This window comes from Arachis hypogaea, chromosome 2 (genome assembly GCF_003086295.3).
Source record: "Arachis hypogaea cultivar Tifrunner chromosome 2, arahy.Tifrunner.gnm2.J5K5, whole genome shotgun sequence".
Classification (NCBI taxonomy): Eukaryota; Viridiplantae; Streptophyta; class Magnoliopsida; order Fabales; family Fabaceae; genus Arachis; species Arachis hypogaea.
This window is the reverse complement of record NC_092037.1, coordinates 17,344,296-17,350,191: the sequence shown is the minus strand read 5'-3', so window position 1 is coordinate 17,350,191 and position 5,896 is coordinate 17,344,296. Positions and strand designations below refer to the sequence as shown.

The 5,896-nt window shown below is 37.4% G+C and overlaps 1 pseudogene; it reads left to right on the top strand.

The window, feature by feature from the left end:
* Positions 1 to 1,747: 1,747 nt before the first annotated feature.
* LOC112740177 (uncharacterized) lies at positions 1,748 to 5,376 on the top strand (annotated as a pseudogene).
* Positions 5,377 to 5,896: the final 520 nt, after the last annotated feature.

The window sequence follows — 5,896 nt, the reverse complement described above, 5'->3', positions numbered from 1 at the left end:
TAACAACCAACTTCTTATTCACATCATTAACTTTTGCAACAATATAGAATTCACCAGTCGAAACGATTCTCACCTCCTTCAATTTCTTCCAAGCTAAAACACTACCACCAACTATGTTCGACGAATTCATAAACTCAAATCAACAAACCTACACAACCTGAGTTTACTTTCTACTAGACGAGGTTAATTCTTAGTTTCACAAACAAAAACAATCTCGGAAGAGTAGAATTGATATATCCCTTTCATGTTTTGGATTGTTAGGGTCTCCCCAAACCTCGACAATTCCAACTTAGTATCCTCGTGAGGCTTTTGGTGCAACTTCACGACTGGCGCCCACCAATTGTAGACTCATTCTTTTAGGACAATCGATTGGTGTTGCTGAAAAATTTGCTATTCAGTTATTTATATTCATGAGGCTGAAAATTTCTTCTAATACCACCGGGAACCATCACCTGTGATTGCATTCCAAGATTCTTCTGATACTCTTTGTAGTTCATCACATTTCGCCTTTTCATGTATAATGTCCTTGGTGGCTGCATCCTTTTTATTCTCTTGCATTCATAGGCCTGAGAAACTCTCAACGAATCGTGAAGGGGCTGGCTTCTTCCTCGGCTGATGAATGGATGCACCAAATAATCTAGTGTAGGCCTATTTGGTGTCATTCTTGTTGTCTATTCTCTTTGCAATCTTATCTATTTTCATCCATTCCGTAATATAATCCTTTGATGTTTTTTTTAATCATCCAAGAACTTTTGGTAATATTTTTAGTCATGGACTAAGAAATAGGTACAATAGGTGCAAAAAACTCCAAATTTTTCATATCTCAAGCCTACTTTCACTTTGACCTGATTAAGGCAAGAAATTTTGAGAGAATCCTTCGATCTTTTTTCTCCGTCAATTTTCACTTTGACCTTGATGATCTTTAACTCCTTTCCTCTTACTTCAAAGAAGTCAATATCACTTATATCCCTTAATTTGTTCCCAATTTACATCTAGCATATGGGATTTTGAATTGTTTAGGTAAATTCCATAATTGAACCCAAACTTAAAGAGTTCTGATCCACATCTCTTCGGATCCTTGACCTTCATCCATCTACACATATGGAGAATAAAAATTTTTGAATAGCCATGGCGATCTTCGTTCTACTCTCAATGCATCAGTTTTCTTCCTAAAGAAAAACTGAAATCGGTTACTCCTCTCTTCCACTATGTAAAACTCTTTTGGACGTCTTCCAAATTGCATGCATTTTACTCTCCATCTTGCTAATAGAAAAGACGTGATCAAAAAAAATTCTCGCAATCAGACTTTTTATGCATGCATGGATTTTTAAGAGATGTCGTCCTCTTCAAGCAACGCCATTTTCTCCTCATTCTCCTCACTCCTAGTTTTTCTATGATTGCGATCACTTCTTTTATTATTTAACCAGGGGATTATAATAACTGGATTACTTCTATCATTTATTGTTGTTATTGTTGTCAGTTTATAGGCTCTCAGACCCAAAGATTTTGGTAGTTGAAATTGTATAAAAATGAGCTCATTGTCCAGGCCAAATGAAAATGGGTTCATTATATTGGACTAAACTCCAATATTGATTCTTACATCAAGACAAGAAACCGAGTATGATCGGGTCGGGTCTGTCCGGCCACCCATAAAAAAAAAAGAAACACCTGTGTTTTCGAATTTCGATTCATCATTTGCATCGGTGTTGAGTCTTTCTCTGGTTCTTCCTGATTCAACCTTTTTCCATCTTCTCTGGTTCCCTCCTAATTCCAATTTTCTCGTTCAAATTCCCTTCACTCGCAGCTCAACAACACTTCCCTGTCACTCAATTTCAACCCTTCACAGGAAACAATCTCTTCATTTGTTCCCTCGCCGGAACCCTAGCTTCTGCCAATGGCATCCAAGAAGAAGCAATCTGAAGGTATAGCCTTATTGTCCATGTACAATGACGACGGAGACGACGATATGGAGGACGCCGAAGAAGATGAAGAAGATAACCAAGAGATAGATATGCGCCACGAGCAGAATGAGGACGCCGCCGCCGGAGGATTCGCTGCGGAGGTAAATTTGACTGCCACCAACGCGGATAGAATGGCAGGTTTGGAAGTAACGATGGAGTTGCGGACGAGGTGTCCACGCCGGCGGAGGAGCGCAGGTTTGGAACTTCAACGCCGCAGTGTGTTAACACAAACATGGTAATTTCGCCGCCGCAAGATCAACGAGGGGTGGCGGTGCTGCCGTTGGATCGACGAGGAGCGAGAGAGGAAAGCTTACTATAGTGGACTATGGTCATGACGAAGTTGCAATGTCTCCTGAGCCTGAGGTACACTCCTTTTGTAGAATCTTATGTTTTCTCTTCGGTTTTCTTTGGAAGTGAGAATGATGGGTGTGTTTGTTGCCAATGATTGCAGGAAGGACAGATAGGAGGTAGTGTTCGAGTCATGTATGGGGACCAGCTTAATTTGACCAATGGTAAGTGCAATATGATATTACAATGATGATTGAAATCCGATGAAACTTGTATGATACTTATGATAAATCGTGATTGAAATGCATCTTTATGCATTTAACTCATGCTTAGAATGCGGTGTAATTTGGGATGGGAAGAGTAGCAATCCTGTATTCGAGTCTTGAGAAGATGATATTGCTTGATTTAATTTTTATTAAAATACAGTACAATTGCTAGTTTGCTACATGTTCATTTCTCCTGCCTCTAACTTACTACCCTCTGGAACATGTAATTGCAGGTGATTTGCTAGATAGAACACCATCTGGAGCAGTCCACGTTATGACACCTAGCAATCAAGCAAACACTCCTCAATTATCTGAGCAGTTGAAATCTGATACAATGAATGATGATGCCATGATTGGACCTGATGATGCAGAACCTGTAGAAGCAGGTCAAGATGAGCAAAAAGCTGAAGACCCATTGAATAAATTTCTCCCTCCTCCACCAAAAGCAAAATGCTCAGAGGAACTGCAAGTAAGTTTTGTTACAGCATTTGAATATTATCAACAGTTGAATACCATTTTAATAGATTGTAAAGTAGCATTCAATAAGTTAAGTAAACCACTTAGCTTGTCTTCTGCGCTGGTTTGATGTTGGATTTAATTGTAAGTTCCCTCAATTTTTTGCCCAAGAACATTCTTTGGTAATGATTTAGCAATCCATGTTTTCTAATTGCCTCAATGAAATACCTTCTGTTAATAATTAGAGGGTTCTATTTTGTAGATCTTTTACCTCAGTTTTATACTATCTAGACATTAATATTTTCTAGTGGATGCCCCCTTCTCTTCTCAGTACTATCCCTTAAAAGTTGGCTGTAATTCTGTAATTACAGATTCTTTTTCGATTGCAGAGAAAAATAAATAAGTTCTTCGAGTATAAGGAGGCTGGAAAAATTTTTAATGCCGAAGTTCGCAACAGAAAGAACTATCGAAATCCTGACTTCTTATTGCATGCAGTGAGGTATCAAGAAATTGACCAAATAGGGTCTTGCTTCAGTAAAGATGTATTTGACCCTCATGGATATGATTCAAGCGACTTCTTTGATGAAATTGGTCAGTAACTGCTGCTTCTCTCCTTATTTCCTGACTGTTATTTGCCATGTTAGTCTACATTTTACTCTTTTCCATGATTTTGTTAAATTTATCATGCATACTATTTTACTGTCTGGACCATAGTAGTTAAGCTTTGATAGTGGCATGGTGCAGCTGGGTGAACAAACCGCAAAGATGCTATGATGGTATAGCAGATCATAGAGCGGCACTGTACCCAAGATTGTAGATACCCTGTAAATAATCTCTGATACACATTAGTTCTTAAAACTCAACTACTTGTTATCAATACTATAAATCTGCACTACTAAAAACCTTGGCGCATCTGCTCATTTTGCTGCTATTGGTTACCTTGGTCTGTAGATGTCTGTCTACATTTGTTGGTTATGACGGCTTGTGTGTTAGGCCATAATAGGTTGTTTATTCCAAGCTGGCAGTGTGTTTAAAGTATTTAATGATGTTAAAATCCTTTTTTAACTGTCAGAATGTGTTTTGCTTGCACTACAAATACATTAGAGGTTATCTTTTGGGCTGCAATGCAGCACTACCTTTTATAGTAATTATTATACTCTTGATGAAGTATAATTTTATCAGATTATGTAATGTTACCTTCAAGAAAATGAGGCCTTCTAGATTTCTCTATTATTTTTTTGGTTGTCAATTTTTCTTGGTCTTGACTTGGCAAACTGAATATTTGCTAGGTTTAGGCTTTAGTTCTTGGCATCTCTATATTTTGGCTTCCATCTCTGAGCATCTGTTTTTAATATTTTTCCAATCTCATTATTTTATTTCTCTTGATTTTGCAGCAAATACTGGTTTTTCTATTTTTTAACTTCTATTTGTTTCTTGGTGCCTTAAATGAACAAACAGAGGCTGATATAAGCGTGAAAGTGAAAGGAAAGAACATGAGAAGAAGAAAGCACAGAAGATGGAATTTATCGCTGGGGGAACACAACCGGGAATTGTAGCAGCAGGTGCTCCCAGAATCAGCTTGCCTGTTGCAGGTCCAGAAACCTCCTAGATGTTTTGTGCAATAGTGAAGCTTTTTCTTAGGTGTCATTTTTCATATATTTATGATGTTATCTTATAGTGCTTTTATGATATTGTTTTTGCACAGGTGGTTCTGCTGTGGCTGCAAGTGGTTTGGTGCCACCTATAGCTGACTCTATTAATCGGGATGGTAGACAGAACAAAAAATCAAAATGGGATAAGGTGTTCATCTAAACTTTGCAACTGCAACTTCAGGGACATTCTTAATTGGCTCATTGTGCTAACAAATTTTTAATGAATGATTTTGTTCCAGGTGGATGGTGATCGAAAAAATCCTCTGCCCTCTGTGGGGCAGGATTCTGTATCTACTGTTGGGACTCATGCAGCAATTCTATCTACTGTTAATGCTGGCAGTGGGTACATGCTATTTGTGTAAGTACATAAACAACCTTGAATTTTATGCGTTGTATTTATGTATCTTGATTCCAGTTTGGCATTTGTTCAATCATGTAGAGGAGATAGGAGGTGGGACTAGAATAGATGACATATGAAAGCTAACGAGAGAGATCCACAAAACTAACAAGAGATGACAACATGCGATTGATACAGTGACGGTGTTTTTGTTGGGCAGGCAGCAAAAACGGCGAGAGGCAGAGGTGAAAAGATCTACTGAAAAAAGGTCGGAGATAAGATCGTGAACCATCCATTTTACTAAGACTGTGTATAACTAAAAGTTGTGGGGTGAACATATTTCAGCATAACATTTTTGTCTGTTAATCAACTTTGGCAATGATCACTGGCACTGTATATTTTTTAGAATGGAAGGAATTTTTACTGAAGCATGCTTTGATGCCTTTTTTAAATTTTAATCTATGTAGCAATGCAGTAATTAATTGGTTTAATGCTTCCTAATTTTATTAGTTGACTACCTTTGTCATCAGTTTACTCCAATAGTTTTTTCATATTCGTCGTGAACTTTGTACTAGATATGTACTTGAATCTAGGTTTGGGCTCACATTTGGGGGTTATGGTGGGTCACTGGTCTCTATGCTGAATGTATTTGTAACTTGAGTAAAATTTAGTTTGAAGTAACAATGTATTCTGGACTAGTAAATTTATCGGCTAAGAGCTTTTTAGTAATTTCACTTATTGAAAATCCTAATCCTACCTTATTGAATGTCTTTCCTTCTCTCTTACTACTCCACTTTTACTACTCCACTTAGCACCGTCCCCAAGCTCCAACTCCAAAAAAGTTCAAAATTTTCATATTTTCACAAAATTTCAAATTAAATATACAAGTAATTTATCAAATATAAATATTATTTGTCACTTATAAAAAATAGTATT